The 25,783-nt window shown below is 41.3% G+C and overlaps 1 protein-coding gene across 2 annotated transcripts in view; it reads right to left on the minus strand.

Moving 5' to 3' along the window:
* The window catches only part of Flrt2 (fibronectin leucine rich transmembrane protein 2), a 93,784-nt gene extending 78,917 nt beyond the window's left edge, over nucleotides 1–14,867 (minus strand). Inside the window, exon 1 of one of the 2 annotated variants that reach the window (XM_075947275.1) lies at nucleotides 14,359–14,867. The gene's annotated coding sequence lies outside the window, so the exon portion shown is untranslated. Of the gene's footprint in view, nucleotides 1–10,917; nucleotides 11,731–14,358 lie in introns of those variants that run through there. The other variant, XM_075947274.1, reaches the window with a different exon arrangement.
* Nucleotides 14,868–25,783: the final 10,916 nt, after the last annotated feature.

The raw sequence follows: 25,783 nt of genomic DNA on the forward strand, positions 1-25,783 counted from the left end.
ATGTGGTATCTGAATTACCTCACGTGTGGGCTGGAAAGCCTGATGCTGATCAGGGTTTGGTTACCCAGCAGGCGTTTGCTTGTAAAACCTGCTTAGAGCAAGTCCAAAAGGCGGGGGCTATATTTCTTTCCATTAGGCAACCCGTGTAGGGAGTAAAATGTGCTACTGACAAACAGCCCTTCTCTGCTACCATATGAAGAGCTTGTCATTGATGATCAGCCCAGGAGGTTACAAATGAACTCGTTTAATTGCATGGATGCAGAATTTGCTACACCAGGCATTTTCATTATCACTAGGAAGGAAGAATGACTGAGTCAAAGATCTGGACACAGACATGAGCGAAAACACATTAAAATAGAAGATGAACCAGCAGGCGCCGAAGTTTTAAATGATACTTGGAAAAAACAAGCTTACATCCCAGTGACTTTTACAGGAAAAGTTGACTAAAAGAAGAACAATTGGTTAATGTTCTGCATGAAAGATAAACCCCAGGGGAAAGATTGATTTTCTTAACTTAAGTACACGGGATGGGTGTTTGAGAACAAATGAGAGCTTGGTTTTAGATCTGGGTAATCAGGGATCTTGCAAGACAGACCAACATATTTGGACAGGTTTGTCTAGAAGGACAGAGAACCCAGGAAACTCGTGAGGTGATGAAGAATACGATGCAACTATATCTTTTGGCTTCTTAGATGTTTTAGTAAATTAATTCTGAGAATAATAAAAAACAGGATGAGAATTCCAGGGAGCTGGAAGAGCAGGTACTGATAGAAAGAAAAAAACACAGGACACTGTTGCTTCCAAGAGTGAAGTCAACCCGGATATCTGAAAAATAAAAGACTATGGAACAGTATTCTTAAGTGGGAAATGCACACACACACACACACACACACACACACACACAGAAATTCCTGTGGTTCTCAACTAGACTATCATATATCTACAGAATACTGAGGTTAGAAAGAATGAAATCTCACAGTTACAATTAAGGAGTTCTTAAGAGCCCATAATCCCAGGTTCTACTAAAACACAATATTCAATGCATTTTTATCCAGTGTCTTCACTTAATTCAGCTGTGGGTTAATCTATTTCCACTGTGTGAGCAAAGACAACATCCTGCATGAACTTTTATCCCAAATGCCCTGAACAAAACCTAGCATGGTGCATAGCACGTGGATAAGATTCAGTCTTTGTCCAGTCCTCATTTATAAGCTCCTGACTCCAGCGGAAGTCTGCCTGGCATTCCTTGGAGCCTGAGATTATTAGACTGAAGTTTTAAATTCCATTGCTGTCAGCACTACTGAACTTGTTTCTTACCTATTTGGGTAAAAAGAAAAATATTTTTCAAAAAAAATCACTTTCCAAAGAATTTTAATCTCCCTTACATGTTCTAAAGTAGCAAAACAGGCTTTTATTGTTTTATGTTGGGTTGAATTGTAGCTTAGAAGCTACTTAAAAATAAATCAGCAGCTTACAAAGACTACTCTGCTGCCTACTGCCCACTGCACCAATTTCATTAATCACATTTGTGCTACATTATATATTATATGATCTTAAAACGAAAAGTTACTGTTTCCCTACTTGATGGCTTGGGCCTACCTAACGTTCTGTTAAAGATCACTTTTATAAATCAATACATTTATACACTCATAACGTTAAAAATAAGCAAGTTTCATATATACTATATACAGCATATGAATTTATACTAATTTCTGCAGTTTGGTCTATTAGTATATATATATATATATATATATATATATATATATATATATATACACACATAACAATATATAATATTTTCTGCACATATATGTGACTATAATGATAATTAAAATTAATTTTGAACAGTGTATCTGAGAACTAAATTTGTTGAGAAGCCTGTTATGGAAGCCGTGCAAAGCCCTACTTTGAAATTAATTGAAAGTGCTTTTGAGAGAAATGGTTTCACCCTGAAACAATAGCCCAACAGTACCATCCTACATCCAATGGCCATCATTACATAAGCGTTCTAGTTTGTTTTCTGTTGACCAAAAGCAACTTGGGGGAGGGGGGGAAGGGGTTCATTTCAGTTGCTTGCACTTCCAGATCACATTCCAACACTGAGGGAAGTCTAGGAAGGAGCTGACACACTCAGGGAAATTCTCACACAGCTTAATTTGCTTGGCTAATGATGTTACAGTCCACACTGGGATAGCCCCTCGCACATAAATTATCAATCAAGACAGTCTCTCACAGTGATGGCCACAGACTCGTCTGAATGAGGTGATTCTTTGGTTGATGTTCCCTCTTTGCAGGTAACTCTAGGTTGCACTGAGCTAACAATAAAAATGAACCATGACATTTATGATATAATCATTGCACATGGAGAGAAAAAATGTTAAGAAATTACAACAATTATTATAGTTAATTTTCTACAGTAAAGGGTAATGGGTAAAGTGAATTGGTCAAGGCAAATGCTTAAAATTCATTTTGATAAAAGTCACTGTACCTTGGCAAAGACATCATCACCACAGCTCACTGTGCTCTGTGTCCCAGTCTAGAACCTGGGTTTCTTTCAAACACTGGCAAAGGGTGTAAGGATATACTTCTAGGCATGAGAACACATTACACAAAACTGTTAATCAAAAATTGGTGCTTTCAATGAACTCATTGGTGTCACTGTCTGATTTCCCAACTTGAGAGAAATTCTTCATTCTGTTTCTCTTTCTTTCCCAGCCCCATCTGAAACCATCTTCTTATTCCACTTTGTACTAGCTGAACTTTTGTTACTGTATAAAATTTTATTTCCTTTCTTGTTTCACTGCATGCATCTGGCTCCTTCTTTCCCAGTCCTTCTTCAGCTGGAAACAGACAGCAGAACCTTATAAATACTAAGTAGTTTCTCACAAAGATACATGCGCACCCTTCCCATTTTCTACTTAACCAAAAACTGAGAAACATTTTTAAAATTGACACATTCCACCAAATTAACACGCAGAAGAGCCAACATTAGGACGTAAAGTTATCCCTGTCTGAAAGCAGAGTTCCTTTCATTGCATATTCCTGGCTCACTTACTCAGGCTGACAGCAATGTCTTCAGCCATGCATAAACCACTGATGCAACCAGGCTTTGCACCACCCTCTCCTGCCACCAGCTTGGAGTCTGAGCATAGGAGTCCTACTTAAATCTTGACTCTCCAGTCATACTGGTTGTTTATGCCTGCCTTGTGGGCCTGGCCCATGGCAAGCGCTAAAGATCGTCTTCTGAATGAATAAATAAGATCTCTTCCCAATCTGTAGTATACCTTCTGCTTCTAAAGAATCATAGTCTCCTTCACAAGAGACAGTTATGCTCGTGGCAGTTGGTATTTTTCTTCACAAACTGTTTCCTTCAACCTACATGGAAAAGAAAAATCTCCAATTAAAGAACTACAGGCACCCAAGGAATGCTGAGTGGGACAAAGAGTCTTCTCCAGAGATGATCACACCAGTTGGCTGTCGGATATAAATATTCAGTCCTGAGAACATATTTGAGAGTATGCGAATTGTTCATTGTTCATACTGAGCAGGTTATGTTTGAGAATATATGGGTATATACATAAACAATACATATATGCAGCAGTAATATAAGAAAAGCCTGAATTTGAAAGACTGCAAGGTGGGGTGTATGAGAGGGTTCAGAATGCAGAAAGAAAAGGGAAGAAGTGTAATTAAGAAAAGAAAGAAAGAAAATATGGGGAAAAGATAAAACTTTTAGTGAGTTTTTTATCTTACTTTTATTTTATCGTCTCAAGAAAACAATAGCTAAATTAACAACAGCTTAGTACTTCCTCTCCAGTCTCCCAAGATTTAAGATTATATTTATACACAGCAAGGTTACACACTAACATACTAACTCCCCACACTGATACATATAAGGTCTTTTCATTTGCTTATTTATACTTTAAGCAGTAGAAAACTGCTTTTCTTTCTTAAAATCTTATTATTAAAGTATTTAGCAAGTCCATAACCAAAAATACTTTGATCCGTTTTGTCGAACAAGATATGATCATGATCTTTATGAGGTACTATAAAATACAAAAATTAAGGAAGACTTAGCAGCACTTGGAAGCAAAGACAGGCAGATCTATGTGAGTTCAAGACCAACTTGGTCTACAGAGTGAGTTCTCAGACAGCCACGGTTAAACAGTGAGAACCCCTACTTCAGTAATCTCAAAAAAAAAATATAAAAAGTTTAAACAAAGAAATAAATAAAACAAAAAGTAAGACAAAGTTTTAGAACTTGGAAAGCTAACAAATTAGAAATCAGAAAGAATTTAGAATCACTGGTTAAAATATTTGCTCTGACCAAGAATCCCCATCTCAAGAGAGTTTTGTATATTTCATAAATGTATTATGCCTGTAAAACTTTGGATCATGGGTCATCAAACACTCAGAATTAACCTTCACAAAGGCTTGCATGTGAACAAATTAGCCAAGAGCAATAAAGGTGGAAACAACTGTTTAACATAGGACAACTGCACAGACATAAGCCATAAAAAACTGGGTCACTAAAAGTCAGTGACAGTAACACCATAAAGTTTTGTAATATTTGTTTCCTTCATAGCAAATCAGTTCACTAATAGTGAAGGAATTGTTTTTCAACCAAAGAACTAAAATGACAGTCTTCTTTTACAAGATAAATGTTTTATTAACAATGTGTCATAACTTTTTTATTGTTACTGATGTTGTTTTCGTGTGAAGTAAGTAACTCTTACGCATACAGTTTAAACTTGGTCAGAAACAGAAGCAATTTAATTTCAAGGGAATGTGCAGCTTCTTCCAATAAAGATTTGTAATAGAATCCATCCATGATCAATTTAGCCTCAGTCAGTTCTTCAGTAGCTCAAGGGAAGGAAAGGCTAGTCCTTGAACTCATCTCACCTCACCCTTCCTATGGCTTGAAAGGAACTTCATCAAAACAATGAAGCTCACCAAAGGAATCACCAAACGAATTGAAGAAGAAAAAAAGAGATACATGGGTAAAAAAAAAAAAATTCATAAGTTAGGTGAAACCACACACAGAAGAGCCAAGGCTCATTAAAGTGCAGGGGGAACCTCTTGGTTAACCTGTTAATTAGACAGAACCTAGCCTACCCCAACATAAGACAGACATGCAGTGATAAATGTTATCGACGTGTATAATGCCTCTTTATGAGAATATAACACTGTATTGTTATCAAGGCATTCCACACACATTAATCTTATTTGACCTCTCAACAACTCTGTTGAACTCTGCAAAGAGGAAATTAAGTCTCCAGGAGATTAAGCAAATCCTACAAGGTCAAATATAGGAAGGAATATACTGACAAAAGAATGCATGCTGTATTTTTCTTTCCTCAAAAAAATAAATAGATAAATGTCATTTCTCATGCCCTGTCGTGGTTGAAAAGCCAAATGCCTACACCACAAAAATATTCAGCGGAGAAAAACTTGTAATCCTGTACAATAGTAGAAAAGGGGTAGCAAAATGCAAATGTTTAAAATACAAATATATCAAAGACTGCCATGAAGATTTTTGTATTTTAAAAAAAAACAAATTCTGATCAATTTTGGTAGTTCTATAAAGAATGAAATTTTTGATCTATATTTGGAGATTTCTGCATCTGCTTACTTAAGATTTAAAATGAATTAAATGAATCTGTACAGAGCCCAGTATCCCTTAGCTTCAGAATGTCACTTACATAGAAGGTGGACCACGAGGGAAGAAGAAAAAATACTGAAATTTCGAATACAGTCATAGAGGGCAATGCTCATCCAAGCATTCTTCCCTCGCTCCCCTTTGTCCTACACATCATTGAGTACTAGAACTCCTGCACAATTCCTTTACCCAAGCGTCTGCGTCCAAGCTGGGGAGCAAAGTAGGATAGGAATCTCTCACAACGGTTGTCTTGACACTAGAGTCTCATGAAAGTGACACCCACAACCTGCTGGGGATCAGAGTGACACCAACATGTGAACCTATTTCAGGACTAGTATGTATCTAATGCTTTCCACGTGGCCATGTGACCTGTGTGGACTCTGGCGAGCAGAGTATTCCTGAGTCTACACAGGAGCCACTGCTCTTTCACTCCCGGAAAAGGTGGTCTCAGTGACCACTGGCATCTACGACTTGGGGACTTCCTATTTTTCAGTAGGCTTAACTCCAAAACCTTGCAGGTTCTTCAACAGTTCACATGGGGAGTTCTTCTATCTTTATGAAAGCCTGGATTCAAAGAACTGAAATATAACAATAAGATTGAAATGGGCAATAGGGCCTATAAACTTACATAAACTTAGGTCAACAGAAGGCCGCTTTCAAATTTCTTGCACATTCTACTAAAATCAACATGAGAAGAAAATGAGAAGCATCAAAGAAATGTTTGCAGCTCCAAAGTCTTATTTTGTGAGTAGTTCCAAAAATGATTGAAGTCTTTAACCACTAAGCTGCTGGGGGGAAAGATGTATGTCCTTATTAAATATCAGCAGAGTAACTGACCAGCATTTGAGAATTGTGAATGAGGCCTTCTGACTTCCTCAATTATATCAGAGGATTTTCTGTGACCTTCCCTTATTGCAGTTTGGTAACAATGATACCGCTTTGTTGAAGGGACTCGGGACACACAGGGCAATGCACACTTCTGCAGAAACACATCCCACATTAAATTAAGTTAGAGGTGGTATTTGAAAAATAAATAACGGAGTTCCAATTCACTGCAAATGGTACAGGAGGCCAGTAAGTAGGAAGCCTTCAAGAGAAGGACTTCTTTTACAAAGATGTTTTACAGGACTTTTTCTGCATCATTAACTCTCCTGGAATCCAGAACATACCATGATGAATTTCCCCAAAAAGTAGCTACTGTTTAATTTTGAAGGACTTCAAAGAGCCACAGTAGAAAGAAACAAAGAAAACCAGAAAGACCAGTAGATGTGAAATTCACCAAAGGATAGGGGGGAAAAAGAAGGAAAAAAAAAAAGAAAAGTGAAAGAAACATGAAGGTTCTAACAGAATTTGACCATGAACTCAAAATACCACTGATTATTTTGCTAACACAGTGTTTTACTGTTTCAAGAGACTGAAATAAGCCTCTGTATTCATCAGAACACAGGGCATTCCTATTACAATATTAGTGTCATAGCCCTTAAAAAAGAAACATACTTAGACCCTTGAAAATAATGTCTAAAAATAGCTATTGAGGGGTGTGTGTGTGTGTGTGTGTGTGTGTACTTTATTATAAACTTGAAGATTAGTTTTTATTAAAGAAGGTCACATCATACTGATAATACTGCTCCTACCCTCAACATGGAGTTGTAGAGGAAAAATACGATTTCACAAAAGCAAATAAAGGAGGGCAGGAACAATAAGAAAGGAAGCCCATGCGGATACTATAATGGTTGTTTAACTTCAATAATAACAATAATTGGTCTTTAAAAATGTCTCTTGTATAAAACCTGTCCAAGGAAAAAGAAATAAAACATCCTAAAAGCTCCAAATCCCAAACACCACTACATGAAGAACATGTGAAAAATGCCAAATAACGATATCCACCAAAGGTAAGAAGTGCAGCAAACTTTGACTTCAATTGACATTTTGAATAATCAACTAAAATTTGGACTTCTATTCGAAAAGCCCCAGAGATACAGCTGGATTAAGAGGCAGGCTTTTTGAGTCTCTTTAAAAGACTATTTGTTTATAGATATCCTTTTTATACTCCACCTAGTCAGTCCCTCATCTGCACCTAAGTTCACAGCAGAAGCCAAGCTGAATTTAAAGACGCATGCATACTGCAAGTAAGAAGTCCAGTTACCACATATATGTTTTGGGCCTGTCTCAAGTTTCCCTTGTTATGTAAGCACTTAAGGGCAATAAAATTTCACAGACATTCAGCAGCATTGTGAGCCTCAACATAACAGTCGCCTTGAGTATGCAATTCTTTCAGACAGTATACATTGTCGGGATTTAATTTATGTTGATCATATTGTCGATGCTTTATGGAAAAACCATTTAGTAGTACTGTTCCCTGATAACATTTTATTACTGTTATTAAATATCATTATCTGCACTGAACTTTGTATTAGAAAAATCAAATCAGAAAAAAAAATGAAATATTCAGAAAGATCTATGGAGTTGGTAGGTCCCCAGACACACATCATCTGTCTGCAGATGCTGATGAGAAGAAAGAAAAACAATGAGTATTCACTTCTCACAGATAGAGGTCACTAATGGACTGAATTTGAATCAGTGTAGCAGAAACCACAAAGTTATTAAAGCAATCCAGTGTGTACGGGGGAGAAGGGGAACTTGAATTAAAATTAAATATACCAAAAGATGATTATCCAGAAAAGCATGAACCAAACAGAATCAATATTCATCACCTTCACCTTACTGGAATATTCTAAACAGACAACAAAATCTCTAAGCGCCCTCACGCTTTCTATTTATTTATTTCTTTTGAACCTAAGGTCCTGCTGATCACAGGAGGAGCCATTCTTCCTTGCAAAAGTGTAGAGCTGAAGAGTCAAACCAGATTAGATGCTCCAGCTGAGCCTCTACAGAATACTCTGGTTGTGGATGTACTTGAAACCACAGCTTCAAACAGGGAAACTTAATCGCTGCTTTAGGAAAATTGGTCTAAATCCTAAGTCAAGCTATCCAGCAGGCCAGAATAAACGTAAAGTGCATCAGAGAAGGTTCAAATGAGAACCAGCCATTCAAACTCAGATATGATCACATCATCTCAAACCTTGCATACAGGAAAAGAACACGGCTGCTCTGGGAACCCCAGAGTAGGCCAGCATGGCATAATTTATTTCCTTTATAGCATCCCCTAGAATGTAAAACTATAGTGAAACTACCTAAGTAAGTACCAAAAACAAACAAACAAAAAGGAATGGAAAGAAAGAACACAAAAAGTCTAGCATTCATTCTGTGCTAAGTCTATAATAGGTCTATAATAGCATTGTTGGTCCAACTCTTTCTTTACAAAACTGTGTTTCAACTATCCAACACATGGAATAATGTTTGGAACCACATTTCCCAACTTTCTCCAGTCAAAGATATTTGTAACTTGACATGACAATGTGGTACTGTACCATCAGCAGTCATTAGTAAAGATCCTTAAGGGTTTTAACCTAGCCTGTTTTTATTTCCTCAGGCTTCTGAAAAAAAAAATGAGGAGACAAGGGAAGAAAAGTTGTACACATTCAGGGGCAAAAAAAAAAACAGGTAAAACAGGCAAACGGGCAACATTCCTTGGTGCACATATTCCCCAAAGATTGATTCCTCTCTAATATGGTGGTCAGCCAAACCACATGTATCTGGTAAATATCCTTGATGATTTAAAAGACATTATCCAGTTCCAGCATTTCAGATTCTGACCTGAAAATGCATATCCATACGGCAACAATCAAATAAAGCACTGGATAAATGCCAACCTGGCATCCTATTTATCTCCCAATTTTGGGGGAGATGCTTCTTGGCTTATTTAATAAGGTCATACCAGGTAGGACTAGAGAGGATCCCACTCTGATACGGAAGCCATCCTTCATATATTAGCTTTGGACTGGGGGGAAGTTAGGCATAATAAATTTAGCCATAATCCTGTAAACGAGTGGACATGCTCTGAAGCTCACTGAAGCCCTGTGTGATTTAAGTAGCCTCCCAGCTGAATAAGGAGCAAAGGCTCCCATTTACAAGAGGCAATGCACAGCAGACACAGCATGCAAAGAAATCTGATCGGCACCTTGCACCCCTGGAGAAGCATTTGCCTGCATTTACAGGGATTTTCGCCCTGCATTTACTTGATTAGTTTACTGTTAGCTTAACGGGAGAGTCCCTCTATTAGAACTAATCACAAGCTCTCAGAGAGATGATTTTCATTCAGAGAATGTCCTAGGAGGTTCCAGCAGAATTAATAGTGATCATCATAATAAAAATGATACCAGGGCCCCCAGGAGCTGCTTCAAAACTCTATAGTGTCTTAAGGGGTGGTGCTGCTGAATCTTTTCTGCCCTGGGAGCAAGCAGAAGCTGTTTTATTAGCTGAAGTGCGGGGAGCTGCTGTTCAGAACTGTGAGTGTCTTCCCTCTGGTACTCTAGCCTCCTCGCCCACATGAAGCCATTCTCAGTTCACCCACATCACTGAGCATCAAACCAAAGAAGGGAGGGGGCTCTCTGCAACATCACTAACCCCAGGCAGTGGAACATACCACGCACATCCATATCCATCCCTCCTCTCTTTCCCCTACTATACACACACTGATCAAATATAGACCTTCAAAGGCTAACGTATTAGCCAATTTTTATATTGTCCTTCAATGAAAATGTGACTTTTATAATTCATATTTTATGACAGCAGAAGATGAATGAAATTAGGGAAGACTCCAAGGATGTCAAAGGGTCCAAAGGGTCGGGCAGGGGAGAGATGTTTTTCCCACTTTGCTTTTAATATTCATATCCCTCTTTAAATCTAAGATTCAGAGAAGGCTGTGAGAAGCAGGCAAGCAAAAGTAAGCTTCCTTTCTTTTTATATGAAACAGAACTGAGAGAATGAGAGAATGGGGTGAATGAAATCCATCAATCATTTCTGTGAATTCAGGCACACTTAAAAGTCCTTGAATACACTTTCTAAATTTCCAAACTATACAGAATCAGACACCAGCTGGGGCCCAGGGTTCTCCTCCACTGAGAGTGGGGGGTCGATTTACACAGCTGCCTATCTGGCAGGAAGAAACACCAAGACACCTCCCACCCCCGCCGCCACAGGCTCCCATTCCCACCCCCAGCTAACATGACTGTCGAACCGCCAGCACTGGAAACCCATTTCTGGGACCTTGAACTTGGCCCCCAGTCTTACTTTGAGTCAAACCTAAAAGATCCAAAGCCCGGGGGGAGGGGACGCGGTTAAGGGTGCGCATTTACCTGCTAAGGTTTTCCAGGTTTCTCTCCAGCCCCGGGGGTAATCCCGCTCAGCGCAATGCCCTCCCCCAGATCCAAACTTTTGCTGGGTCCTCCAGGTGGCGGCGGTGACTGCTGCAATCCAGCTACGTCTCTGGCTGTGTCGGAGCTCCGGGAAGCTGAGGCCAGAGCCTCAGAGCTGAGCGCGCCTCCCGGCAGCTTGCCGGCGCCCAAGCGCCCTGCTCGCCTTGCCTGTAGTCGCCTACGTCCCCTACGGAGCCGCGGCATCCTCTTCCCCCGTCCTCCGCCACCTCCGCCTCCAAGGGTCCAGCATGCCACTTTATCTAGGCTCGGGCTGCCACAGCTCCGGGTTTCCTCTCCTCTCTTCTTCCGTCTCCCCCCCCCTCCGCCTCGTACCCCAAATAAAGTAGGGCGGACTAGAAGGGCGGTGGAGAGAGTCCCGGTCGAGTTCGGGACTTCTCCGAGACCGAGGACCACGGGAGTCGGCCGGAGAACTGGGCGGGCGTTCGGTCGCAGCGAATGTGCGGACCACGCGCAGCAAGGCGTGCAGTTCGGGCTGCGCGGGGGCGGGCGCGGGGCTGACTCCGAGTGCAGCGTCTGCGGGGCGCGAGTCTGGAGGCTGCTCCAGCCACACTGCTGCCTTGATCGGACCGGGTCCGCTAATGTAGATGCTGAGGTCCCCACCCCCACCCCTCCTGACACCCCCTGGAGATGTTTACTGTAATGAATTCGCGGGGTCGGCTTTGCAGCTTGCACGCCCCTCCTCTCCCTCGGTCCCTCGTGCTCTGGCGCGCTCCCCTCTACGAGCCCTCTTTCTTGGCCTCCCTCTTCTCCTCCCTCCCAAGCCGAGTCCCTCCCACTTCTCTGGTTTAAAGAATGCTTGGGAGGAGCCGCAGCAACCCTAAGCTTTCCAAGAGGCAAAGTCAGATGGGGCTTTTAACCCTGTCCTCCCTGGAGAGAATTACGTGCACCCGGCTAACCCAGGAATGCCAACTTGACCTAGCACAGCGCCTCTCTCTCTCTCTCTCTCTCTCTCTCTCTCTCTCTCTCTCTCTCTCTCTCTCTCTCTCTCTCTCTCTCAGCCTAGGGCATCCTCCCTACCCTCAGTTTCTCAGAACGGTGAAGAAACCACCCGGTAGTTCGCCCTATTACGTCCACGCAAGAGGAGCTATTACTTAGACTCAGAAATGATCGAAATGTAACATTAGAGGGTAAAAATACAGCAAGTCTCTCAACCAAAATGGCGTTATTTTACTGGCAGGGAACATTGGGGATGTGTTGCACCCCCAGCCCATCAAAGGTCTACTCATCAAGCTTTCTTCCATAAAGTTTAATTGGAGGAATTAGAGTTTGGCATCGTATATAAACAAACGCATCCATTTTCCTCTGTCACCCTGGCTACTCCTGGAAAGAGTGATGATCAGTAGATGAGCTGTCTCTAGAAATTACAATGGGCCACCGACAAGGTCCGCTTCAAAGACTGAAAACAGGCTACGTGGTTAAAATGTCCAATTGGCACACCTTTCCCACTTTGGATTCTCTTTGCAAAGGTTAAAAAGTAATCTAAGAAAGCTGAGACATATCTCTTTCATTTTATTTTTTTTTTCCCCGTCTCTTTTTGGGAAAGGAATGGTCGCCTGGTTTGCTCTTTCATTCACTGTTGCCCATAAGTCTCCAGCCAGTTGGGATCCTGTTTTAACTAGTCTGTAGACCCGGAGAAAACTAACAGAAAAGGGAGAACAAGCACGCACCGAGCATTAGGCTGCAGTGAGGCGCGCTGTGGGTAGGGCCCCAGGAAAGGCAATTTGCAAGTTGAAAGCTCGCCCTGGACCAACTCCCTCGGGATCTTCTCAGCGTTCTGGGCTGACGGCTTTGGCAAGGGCGTTGCCTGTAACACGCTGGAGATGATTTCCGGACGAACCCCAGGCGCGACCGCACTCCTTGTCCTCAGTTCAAAGTCTGAGTCACTTGGCACCACTTCCCCAATTGTTTTTATTTCCTTGCATCGCTGTTGTGTCTGCTACCTTCATGGATTTGAGCGCTTAAATCCTGGTGAGACGACTTGGAGATACGCCCGATTTGTCTCCCAGGCCACACAAGGATCCACCCAAACGCACCGCGACACATGCATTCACACACATTGACACACACCGCTGAGGTACAAGAGAGCTTGCCACTCTTGTCCTATATAGATACCAAGGCGACTAGAAAACACATACACATAGCCTGTCTTTTTTTTTCCAAACTCGAAGTGTAACTGACAAATATCCAGGAGAGAATGGGGGCACGAATGGAGACTCTAACCTCAGGAGAAGAAATAGTGAGAGTCATCTTGGAAGCTTCTGAAGAGAAGCGCCAAGACGACAGTCGCGATTGCGGTAGCCTTCAGCAGCAACTGCCCCTGCCCAAGCCCCCCAGCAGGCAAGATGATTTATCCAAACAGCAAGTTTAGAATGAGTCCTTTCAAGACAGACAGGCTCTTTTCTAAATGTTCCCTTCCCTGATTAGTGCAGAGACCTTAGCTAGCTCGGACCCTTCATCGTGGAGGGTTTGCAAAACAGAAGTGATTCGCGGCGGCGCTGAAAGCTCCAGGAAGAACCCTGGACTGGTAGCTTAGCAGAGGAGTCTTTCCAGGAGGTCCCTAGTCTGGTGCGGACTCCAGGGCAGCTTCATGGGTCCTTGCCCTTACTGCCCTGGGCGTCTGTTTGGCCTTGCGTTCAGCGCCGGGGTGGGGGGGGGGGGATAGAAGGACCCAGATCTGCGTCCCAGGCACGCGGCGCAGGGAAAGTGATTATAGAGTTCCGGGGGACTTCTCCATCCCCCGCCGGTGAGTCAGGAAAGCGCAATTACACCAACCCTGGAACTGCCAGTCCCCAGTGCAGGAGCAAAGCACAAGGGTCCTTGGTTTGGAAAAATCGCACTCGATCGGAAAGAAAACAAACTAGCATCCTCAGTTTAGTAGCTAATTAATCCCGGATTTGGGGCACAGGGCGGGTAGAGGCTTCAGATACAAATAACACTTCTGGGATTCAACACGGACAGTAGGGGAGGTTGCTACTTACCGGACTTAAGAGAATCATTCTAGTGGAAATGGGAGGCTGGAGTTCGAAAAGCATGGGGGATTTGGAAAACTCCATTTAGGATAGATGTTTCTGGCAGGCAGCAAGGGAGCGTTTTTTTACCCCACAACTCAGTCACAAAACTCCGTAGAGGACGTGGATTCGACTTGAGAGCATCCCCAAGTCGGGATAGAAAGAGAGAGAGGGAAAAAAGCCTATATTCTTTGGTAATGTAAAGAGACAATACTGAGAACTCCCACCCGATGACCATCCACCACTTGTTCAAAAAAGGGAAAGCAGTCAGTTTTCCCAGATAGCTTGGTGCCCACCTAAGAAAAGCTAGGGCAACCACGAGAAACTTCACCTGGCTTTGCAGCCCCTTTACCTGGTGGCCTTGTCTCCTTAGCTCATCCGAATTCGACTGGGTCGGGGAGGTGGAAAGGGAAGAAATTGGCACAGCGGCAGCAGAGGGACTCCCCGGGCATGGTATTGTTTTAGGGGTCGCCGCCGAGGTCCCTCCTGCCCATTGTTGAGAACTTCCACCCTGGTCCTGAGGCTCCGTGGACGCCGTGACGGTTTCAGACGTGCTGTCTCCAGCTGCTGGAAACTCGAGACGGAGGACCAGAAAGGAGCGCACCTGGAAGCAGAGCGAGCTCTGCGTGTTTGAGAGGCCCTGCACTTGGTGTTATCTCCCAGCGCACATTCCTAGGTTGTGACAATGGATGACGCCAAACTCACAAGTGATGGCTACCGCTTTCAACTGTACAGCTAACTGCACGGTACCCTGCGAGGCAGAACGCTTCGTTTCCCCTCCCCCTCCTTTCCCTCCTGCCGAGGAGGGAACTAGCTTAACCCTGTGTTCACCCTACACTCCGGATAGAAGCTAGATTGCACTGAGAAACCGCAGGCGGTGGCTCTCCGGGCAAAAGCTTTGTTCACGTGCAGTTCCAGTGGGCGTGTGGCTGTCTAGGGGCACTCGCGTGGCAAGATGCCAGTGGCGCTCTTTCTGAGCCAGACTCAGGAATTGGGAAGGAGCCTAGCGTTTCATCCGGACCAGACCCAGCCCTCACAATCTATTTTTTACCTTCAGTTACCGGATTTATTGAAGTTGCCAGAAAAGTTGGTTTTTATTCCTTTACTTCTGCCCTCCCCCCCCCCCCCGCCCCTGGTATCATTTCCTTTCCCAGCTGCGCTTTGAAGACGTGGAAATCTCTGATCTAGTTCTAACTCTTAACAGAATTCCAAGTGCAGTGCGAGAGGAATGGAGGAGGGCACACACCCACTCCAGGCAAATTTTAAAGAAACCACAAGGACATATACGCCTCCCACCTATCCATCTGAGGCCAGTGTAAACTCAATGACATCACTTAAGTAAGAAAGATTAAGACACCTGAAGACCCAGTGGAGAAGAAAAAATGAGATTAATATGTGATTGCAAAACATAAAATAGGCAAGAAAAGGGAAATAAAAAGCGGGGGAGGGGGACTTAAAACAGCAAGTCAGTTTTAAGGGCGATTTGACCCCTGGAACAGGTTAAACAGATAATGAACTCCTGCTTGGATTTAGTAAACAGCTTTGCAGATGCACTGCATTCAGAACTTCCAGGAAGTTAACTGAAATAGCAAAGAACCATCTTGCTGACCCTGAAAAGAAACTTAGTCCCGAGAAAATCGTTCTGAGGCGCCTCTACTGCAGCCTTCCCACTAAAATGAGCCAAGACTGATCTGAGCGCAAACCCAGATCAGCGCAAGGACAGCATTGCTTTTTCAGGCCCTGTTCTGCACTAAAGAAGCAGGAAGCTGTTAGAGAGAGCTCTGAGAGTTACAAGTAGATCTTGCTGAAGCCGGATTGTTTCTAAAAGGAAAGCAAAGCATGCTTTTCCACAGAATAGATGCCAACGTCCTCCCCCCCTTCCCCCGCCCGGCAACACATCCAAGCCAATGTGAACAGCAGTCACTCCAAATGCCTGTCTGAGCCCTGCAGTCCTGAGAGGCCGAGCAAGCAGCTTCCAGACCTCCGCGTGAAGAATTCCGTTGTAAATCCTTCTGATTTGCCAAGGTGGCAGTAGAACACAGGGATAGCTCCTCAGGCTCTTCAGTCCATCCGCGAAGAAGACCACACTTTTAGGACAAATGAGCTTCCAACTGCCTTTAAATAGCCATTCTCCTATGGAAATGTGTCTATGTGTCCGCGGAAGAGCTCTTAGCCTGCATCCTTCTTCTGAGGAGGATGCTTTATTGAGTTTCACCCTTAAGTACATATTTAGGTTAACTGGCAAGATGGAAGCCTAAACAGGCTTTACTTTCAGATTTATGCTGTTGGGAAGAGATGAACAGTGTAAAGGAAGAGAGAGTGGTTATCAATATTTAAAATTTCATCTTCAAGTATTGGTATTTTATTAATTAAAATAAAACAGCGAGATGAGCATGCTCTTCTTTTTAAAAAGCCACTGGTACAGTTATTACGGTTATGATTTTTTAAAATATAAATAAAAATAACAGTGCAACAAACGTATAAAGAGAAGCAGTGTAGTAAGTTTCTTGTCCACATGACTTAAACATGAACTTTAGAAGTGTATGAAAGTGGGACCAGACAGAGCAAAAGAAATGGATATGATCCAAGGGCTCTTAAGTACAATGGTTTTATAAATTCACAATCTATGATAGTTACACTATTTTACTTCTATTGAGAACCAATCATTAATAAATCAGAGTGTTAACGGTTGTCTGAAGTGGGAGGAAGAGAAATGAAAAGAAACAGAAAACTAGCTCATTCGTAATCTTTAAGGTGTTAGCCCTTAATGGAGTTTTTATTGCAACTAAACTTTTTTGACATTGCAAGTTATTCACCTCCTTCCTAATATCTCAGATAATTCTCCATTAATAAGTAGTATGTGCACATGCATACAGGACCAATGGGGAGGCTGACCTTTCTAATTCTAGGTAACAGTGAAAATAACACAATGCCTGGACCACAGACCACAGTTTACCCCTCAAGTGTTGAAACCCCAAGGCCCAAATCAGGAGCAGAAGGAGAGAGAGCACTAGCAAGGAACTCAGGACTGTGAGGGGTGCACCCACACACTGAGACAATGGGGATGTTCTATAGGGAACTCACCAAGGCCAGCTTGACTGGGTCTGAAAAGGCATGGGATAAAACCGGACTCGCTGAACATAGTAGACAATGAGCGCTGCTGAGAAGTCAAGAACAATGGCACTGGGTTTTGATCCTACTGCACATACTGGCTTTGTGGGAGCCTAGGCTGTTTGGATGTTCACCTTACTAGACCTGGAAGGAAGTGGGAGGTCCTTGGACTTCCCACAGGGCAGGGAACCCTGACTGCTCTTTGGGCTGAGGAGAGAGGGGGAGACTTAATTGGGGGAGGGGGAGGGAAATGGGAGGTGGTGGCAGGGAGGAGACAGAAATCTTTAATAAATAAATAAATAATAATAAACAGAAAGAAAAAAACATAAAAAAAAGAAAATTTCAATGTTGTGTAAATTCAAGTCTACACTGAGCCGGTGTTACTTGATTAAGAAAATGGTCATGTAATATTACTGCACCACCGGAAAATCAGCATAGGCAAGGTGTATTAGACATGAATTTGCTTATTATTGTTGATCAGGTTATCCTTACATCACATAGTCCTAACACTGACTGCAAAGGCAAAGTCCTTCAATTTTACTGTAGGCAGCAGCTATTCATGTTCTCACCTTGCTTCCAAATGTTTATCAAAACTGAGAAATCAATATGCCTACATGCTGTAATAAACTGAGTTCAGATTTCAACAGTTTCCCATTTTCCCCTTACAGTCTTTTCCTGTCTCAGGAGCCCTTAAGGTCAACTCCTTAAGGTTGACAGTTTATCAGTTTCTCCTTTTTTTTATGAGAGAGAGAGAGAGAGAGAGAGAGAGAGAGAGAGAGAGCGAGCAAGAGGGAGAGCACATCCATGGGGAGGCCAAAGGTCTACTTTGGATTCTTCCCCAATTACTCTCCTCCTTATTTTTTTCAAGATACTCTTTCTCAGTTGAACTTACAGCTCACCAACTTGGCTAGACTGGCTAGCCTGCAAGCATTGGGAATACTCCTGTCTCTTCGCCAGCACTAGGATTGCAGGCACACATGCTCCTGGCTTGTTATACAGTACATTAGGATGCAAACTCACATTCCTATGATTGCAAGAGAAGCACATTAGCAAAAAGCTACCTTTCTAGCCCCTGATCCTGGGAGTTTTTAAAGTGGGGATTAGGGATTTTGTGGAATTTATCAGTTTGGGTTTTTAATATTTTTCATGCTCTGGCTTTCATTTTAGGCCTTGTGAATAATCATTAATCAATCTCATGGGGTCAGGTAACACTTATTACATCAAAATTCTAATACTCTTCACCAGTTTTTCTGCCATGAGAAGTAAAATACCAGTTTTACTTCTGGTATTCTCTTCTTGGGAAATAAATTACTAAATCCAGCCCTCACTAATAAATTAAAGATAGTCAAAACACCAAAATAAAAAAGTACTCAACATGATGGACAAGAACCCCAAATACAAATTCTCATAGGCTTTCTCAGAAAGACCACCACCTATGAGATACCTATAAAAATCTTATATTTTTTTCCTTTACTTTTTTAACACTTTGGGGCATTTTATTTTTTATTTTTAAGAACTACTATCTACATCATCCCCATCCAGCCCTTTTCCTTGAGTTAAGTCCATAGGCCCCTCAATCAGTAGACTCATTAAACATTATTACACACTACACACACACACACACACACACACACACACACACACACGGCGCGGGGGAGAGAAACCATTTAACATTGCTTGCAACTCCATGTGTCCAGGATTACCTACATGGGATTGAAGATTCTACCTCTCTCACCCGTCATTGAGAAACCACTTATAGCACTTCTTTTAGGTGTGGGTTCATGTGGTATTTCTGCTGTCCACAATACCATGTAAACTTACAATGTCATTAAATCACATTGTGAAATTTCAGGTGTACATTTTCCATGTTATGTCTGGGATAGCATCAGGCATGCTGGGATTCTGGATTTTACACCTTTTCAGACCCCTTTTCGATAAAGTCCTTTGAGCTTTTTATGTGTACGGTTGCCATTACCAATGTTACAGTTGGAATTAACAACCAGAAGACCATATTCTCTATATTTTGACAAGTTGTAGATCTTTATAAGAGTCTTCATCTGCTGGAAAAGAAGCTTCTTAGATGAAGGGTTACAGTTACATTCCTCTGTGGATTTAAAGACAACTATTTATAATATGGATAGGATTTATATTAGTTTAGGAAAATGACAGTACTAGGCTCTCTTTCATGGTCTATGTCATCTCCAGGCATAGATAGTTATCTAGGTTTATAGTACTAGGCATTAATTGCTTACTGTTGAGCATGCCTTTAGTCCAATTGCACCATTGGGTGATGTGGGGTTGCCCTCTTATGTGATGAACATGTTTTATTTCCATTGGTTAATAAAGAAGCTATTTTGGCCTGTGGCAGGGCAGAATATAGGTAGGCCAGAAAAGTAAACTGAATGCAGGGAAACTAAAGGTGGAGTCAGGGGAACATCATGTAGCTGCCAAAGGAGAAAGACACCAGAATCTTACTGGTAAGCAATACACAGATTAATAGAAATGGGTTAATTTAAGATGTAAGAGCTAGCTAGAAATATCCCTGAGCTATCAGCAAATGAGTAGTATAATTAATATAGATTCTATATAAATGTGATTCTATATATGTGATTATTTGGATCTGGGCAGCTAGAAAACAAAAGTGCAGTCTCTGTCTACAAATGGTGACTAATGTGGGGCTCAAGACCACAACCCTAAGATTAAGAGTTTCATGTTGTACTGAATGAACTAACCAGGCCTTCTTAGCCATCCCATACCTGGTTGTGGTGGTGCATTCTAGTAGAATTTGCTGAAGGAGGCTGGGGCAGGAGGATCATGAGTTTGAAGCCAGTTTGGGCTGTACAGCAGATTTTAGGACAGGCCCCAAAGTTACAGAGAAACCCAATAAGACATATTAATAGCATACAGAGAAGAATCTCATATTAATTGGGGATATCTTACAAGTACAGGCATTGTTGTGGTTGATGTGAATTATATTTGGATAAGACTATCCATTCATCCTCTGTAACACGATCGGGGGCCTGCTTGTTGTTGGGGTTTCTGTCCCACCCTTCACCCCACAACTGTTTAGCCCCAAAGAAAATCACACATAGTTCTCCATAAATTATAAGCTGATTGGCCCATTAGCTCTAACCTCTCACTGGCTAACTCTCACATCTTGATTAACCCATTTTTCTGATCTATGTTAGCCATGTGGCTCAGTACCTTTTTTCAATGGGGCAGATCATATCCTGCTGCTTTGGTGGTCTGGGCAGGAGTGGGAGGAATCAGCTTCATCCTTCCCAGAATTAGCCTGTTCTTATTGCATCATTTCTACTTCCTGTCTGGTTTTCCCGCCTATATTTTCTGCCTGGCCAATCAATGTTTATTTAAAACATGATTGACAGAATACAGACAATTCTCCCACACCAATCTTCTCCATTGACAGTGGGCACTGCATAGCACCTTCTGATACTAAGAGAGCCTCTAGTATTTATCTGGAAGAATGTTCTACCTCCCCTTTGTGTACTCACATTGAAGCAATATTCAACTAATCTGTGCCAAAAAAAAAGTGTTTCTTCAATCTTGTTAGTGCTTTTCTGAGTATTCTGCATATTCTTCTGTATTCCTACATCACATCCCTCATTTTTTCAAAATTTCAAATTCTTTATGCAGAGATGATAGTCTTTATGCCCACTGTTCTCTATCTTTCCCTCTCACATTTTCCTACCACCATGCTGCTTCCATAAAAAGAGTTTATCTACATGTCTGTCTGTCAACTAGATCTTAGCATCTTGAAGAGTTACATTGGTTACACTTTTCTATTTCTGTCATTACCCAGACCATCACACTTCCCCTGGCAGATGCTCAAAGATGGTTTGCCTGCACAAATAAGCCTTCTTTGACATGCATGGAAATGTATCCCTTCTTCTAAGGTAGGTATCATTATAAGAAATCGATGCCTAGAACACAGTGATTAGATTGCCTTTCTTCTCTTTCAGGAGCAGAAAATACTACTAATTTATGAAATTATTGTGTGAGTGAGGTTGTTGTCCTGCCCTCTTCAGCTACAGGATACATTCTTTTCTGATTAATGTCACACCATAAAGTATAGAGTATACCCACAAATATCTATAGAAAATATATGACATGTAGCAGACCTTTGATGAATAGATTTTGTGTCTACCCTGTCAAATTCTCAGTCTAGTGGAGACCCAGAGACACATAATTATATGCTCATTATAGAAATAAAACAACTTGAGTATGTGCAAAGTGCTTTAGTGATTTGCAAGACATTTCTCTAGAGAGAAGGCCTTATTGAAATGATGATGAAGTTCTCTTGACAGTGTACTGATTTTATAGGGCCCTCTGTGGCATGATTTTATATCTACCCTTTTGCACATTGCAACCCTGGCTACTAGAGTCTCTGGTCCCATGAAAAGCCCCTTTGACCAAAATTGGAAAGCCAACCTATAAGTAATTGCTTGAACATCCTTTCCTAGCTCTTTTTTTTTTTTCATTTCTGTGTAGGCTACAAGATGATTATGCGTGAACAAAAACAGAAGGTACACACTGACAGGAAACAAAAGCACATTAAACCATGGAGATTTCCTCTTACATAAACCTGCCATTTGTTCTGCAGTTGCTCTGTTCCAAAGGAAGGCTAGCAAAAACTTGATGTATATTCCCCAACTGCTCTAGTGGGAATAACTGAGAGACACACCTCTTTTAAAGGGGGTATAAAAAGAAATGCAAATCTACCAAGGGACTTATTTAATCTTAGATGTTGCCATTATAGTAAATGTAACCGAGCTTCATATGTCTAACTGTAATTCTTATGAGCAGAAGCAACGACTTACAATCTAAGAAAGCACATTTAATTGAATGTGTCTGTCTAAGATTCCGAATTAAAAGTGATATATATTTTCTCAGTTTCTGTGTATTGACATCCTAGAATAATAAACTTAATTTCTTAGGAAGGCAGAGACAGCATTCAAGGCTGATTTTTATTAGGAAAACTAACACATCTTCACTCTGGCTTGTTCGATTACAGATATTCCAAACTTGGACTTAGAAGATCTTATTTCAAGTCTCCATCAATTTATCAGGTAATCTTTAAATGGCTTTCAGCCCCAAGCTACTTCCTATCAAGTAAGAAAAGTTAAAGCCAGTCTGCCATCCAGAATGCATGTATAAAAATCAGCTCCAGCGAGGCAAAGCAAACCTCAACATAGGAAGAAATTGTAATTATGTATTCTTCAAAGCATGGCTCAACATCTGACTTATTTCAGTCCAGATATTCCAAAGTTTCTTCACTGGATTTTACTTGTGTGTTGTTTCTCTCTTTGCTGGTCACTTAGTGTCACACATCCTCTCTAAAACTTTCCGTGCATACAGCCATGGCATTCTTGCAAAGTTACTTTCCGCAATGCCTTCAGGTATTACATTTGGTGTTAAAGCTCACTCCTGAAATAAAGAACCTGACCTCAGAGACATTAATCTGTCACCATGTTATTCTAAAACTTCATATTCTTTGCTGAAGAAATGTTATTTCATGATTCCTCCTCTTACTGGTAGAAGTAATTGTAAAGGTTTTAAAACAGATCTTCCACTTATCATCTTTTTCAGGTTCTTATATTATTTTAGTGACTGAGTTCCCAAGATGTAGTTTTCTCCTTTACTTAACCAAATTGGAACTATGTGGGTTCTGTGTTTCCTTCTTTTTCTACTTAAAACACATTTTGAAAATGAAAGTTATCACCAGAACTTGGTACTAAAAAGCTTAAATAGTTTCTCATAGATAGTGTTTCTCAATCTTCATAACTTTATTTTGAAATTTCACATTATGCCTTAAAGAACCACTCTGGAGCCAGGCAGTGGTGGCACACGCCTTTAATCCCAGCTCTCAGGAGGCAGAGGCAGGTGGATCTCTGTGAGTTTGAGGCCAGCCTGGTCTACAAGAGCTAGTTCCAGGACAGGCTCCAAAAAAGCTACAGAGAAACCCTGTCTCAAAAAGCAAAAAAAAAACAAACAGAGAGAGAGAGAGAGAGAGAGAGAGAGAGAGAGAGATACTCTGGATTTCTAGCTTGTTTTTTCAGGTTGACAAAAATATTTTACTATGAAATAGTTTTGTCACTTGATATTTTTGCTGAAAAAAAATAGCAGAGAAATGCACACATTATTTGGGCTCATAATCTGAAAGGAAAGTTCTTCGTGGTAGAGAAGGCATGGAGTTCAGGAGCAGGAAGCAGTTGGCCACAATAACCCAAAGTCAGGAAAAAGAGAAAGGAGAACACTCAACTCATTCTCTATTTCTAATTCAGCCTAGAATCCCAGCCCGCGGGTTGATTAGAGTCACATTCTCTGTAGGTCTTCCACCCTCAGTTAAACCTTCTGGAAGCAAATTCTGAGCCCTAGAAGTCTATTTCCATGGTGATTCTAAATCTTGCCAAGTTGACAAGGAGCAATCATCACACCTCCGTACCTTGTCAACCTGACACCCAAACACATCAATTTTATAATAAAGCATTCCGCCTCTGGTTCCTGATGCTTCATTTTCATATGATAACGTAAAGTATATTTAGATTGTCTCTGAATGTCCCTTATCCATTGCTGTTTCCAACATTGCTCAATATGCTCAAAGTTTTTGAGACTCAAGACTATAAGGCACTAAGAACTAAGTTGTATTCATCATATATATAATGGAATAAACATTCCTCAAATAACAAAGAAATACTAAACCAAAGACAGAAAAGGAGCAAATGCCAAAATTTGCACCTTCATATATAGCATATGGAACTTTGGATTACATCTCTGAGAAGCCCTGGTACTCCAACTCCAATGAATGCAGCATACACATACTCTTTCTTGGGAAGGCTCCAATCCATGCTTGAAATTGTATATGGTGAATATGTCACAGTTAGAACATATATATCATCCTGAGATATTCATTGTCTCTAGTTTCATGCCCTTGCCCTTCAAGACTTCCTTAGAGAAAATCAAATACTGCAACACATTGGCCGACCTCAGTGGCTTTCTGAAAACCTTGTACAAGCCTCCATAATCTACTTATTTCTGCATTTCTTATGCCTACAACTCCAGAATTATGTGGGAATTCATAACTGAAACTATAAACCTCTTCAAAACCCATGGCTGGGCACATCATAGAACTTATCAGGAACTTCCTGTTATTACTTTGCCAAATGGTCAGATTTTCCTATTACCTTCTAATATTTATGCTCATACACATAGAGCCAGACTTTTCTCAACCCTTCAGAGCAGCTTCCTTTCACAGTAGGCAGCCGTCAGTGCCAAGACTTAGAACTGTTCTAAGGACTCAGAATAAATGACTGTTGAGTGCTCACACCAAAATGGGTCATCTGCATTAATTCTCACCCAGTGCCTTCCTCCGCCAAACATGAGTCATGAAACAGCATAAGAGAAGGAGCAGAAGAGAACAAGAAACTAAGAATGAGAAGAATTTGTTGTTCAATGCTCTCTTGTGTACATCAAGTGACTGCCACACTCATAAACTGTATAACTGTGGCTATCTTCACATAATCTGCATAAGACCCAAACAATCGAACTTAATAAATGGATGAGGGAGAGCTCAGTAGGTCTTTCTTTAGATGAGAAGCTAATGACAGGTAATGACTGCCTTAGAGAGAGTCATTTTTCCTTGGGGGGTGTGTTCCACTGGATGGCCCCATGCCCATAGACATATGGACAGCACTAATTGGACTCATTGGAACACCAAACAGTATTAAGTCAACCAAAAAATAAGAGGACAAGAAATTGGATGGATAAAGGTTTGAGCGTGCAGTTTTTTAAGCTGTAGTCTAGAGTGAGGGTTGATAAGATCAAAAAACATGGTACACATCTATGATATCCTCAAGGAATAAATGAAGGTGGTATGAAAAGTATATGTAGGGTCACAATATTATGTTGATGATGTTCTGAAAAGATTCAAGGAGACAGATATATCACTTGTTAAGCTTGTTAGAAAATCATTGAGCTGTACACTCAATAACAGTGAGTTGTATGATACAAAACATGCTTAAATGTAATTATTTTCTAAACCACTAACAAAAAATGAAAGTATCTATGATGATTTATTCTTGGAAGATTGTTAAATTGTCTTTCACTACCAATGTATAAGATTGAATCTTAAGAGTAGTAAATGAGATTTTGGGTGTATATTACAAATAGCAAACTAATGAGAAAAGTAATACAGCCTGTGATTCTCAAGGTCTGTTTTTTTTTTGGGGGGGGGTGATTTTGGTTTTTTGAGACAAGTTTTGTCTGTAGCTTTGGAGCCTGTCCTGGAACTAGCTCTTGTAGTCCAGGCTGGTCTCGAACTCAGAGAGATCCACCTGCCTCTGCCTCCCAAGTGCTCTTATTAAAGGCATGTGCCATTGCTGCCCGGCTAATTTTCAAGTTCTTTTGAGCAGCAGGTGATCAGAAATTTTATTAAGTCCTTCCATGTGATTTGTGAATATCAGAAGAATCCTGAGCACAGTTCAAAGTGACTTATCCTTCCCACTGTATTTTCTTTAAAAGCTACAATATCTTTTAAAGGCATCTGAACCCACATGCAAAAGAAATTTCCTGTTTTTGTGTTGCCAGCAACATCCAGATACAATGGCAAGATTTCTTCTGCTAGGACAACTGTAGGGATGTCTGTTTAC

This window comes from Microtus pennsylvanicus, chromosome 14 (assembly GCF_037038515.1).
Source record: "Microtus pennsylvanicus isolate mMicPen1 chromosome 14, mMicPen1.hap1, whole genome shotgun sequence".
Classification (NCBI taxonomy): domain Eukaryota; kingdom Metazoa; phylum Chordata; class Mammalia; order Rodentia; family Cricetidae; genus Microtus; species Microtus pennsylvanicus.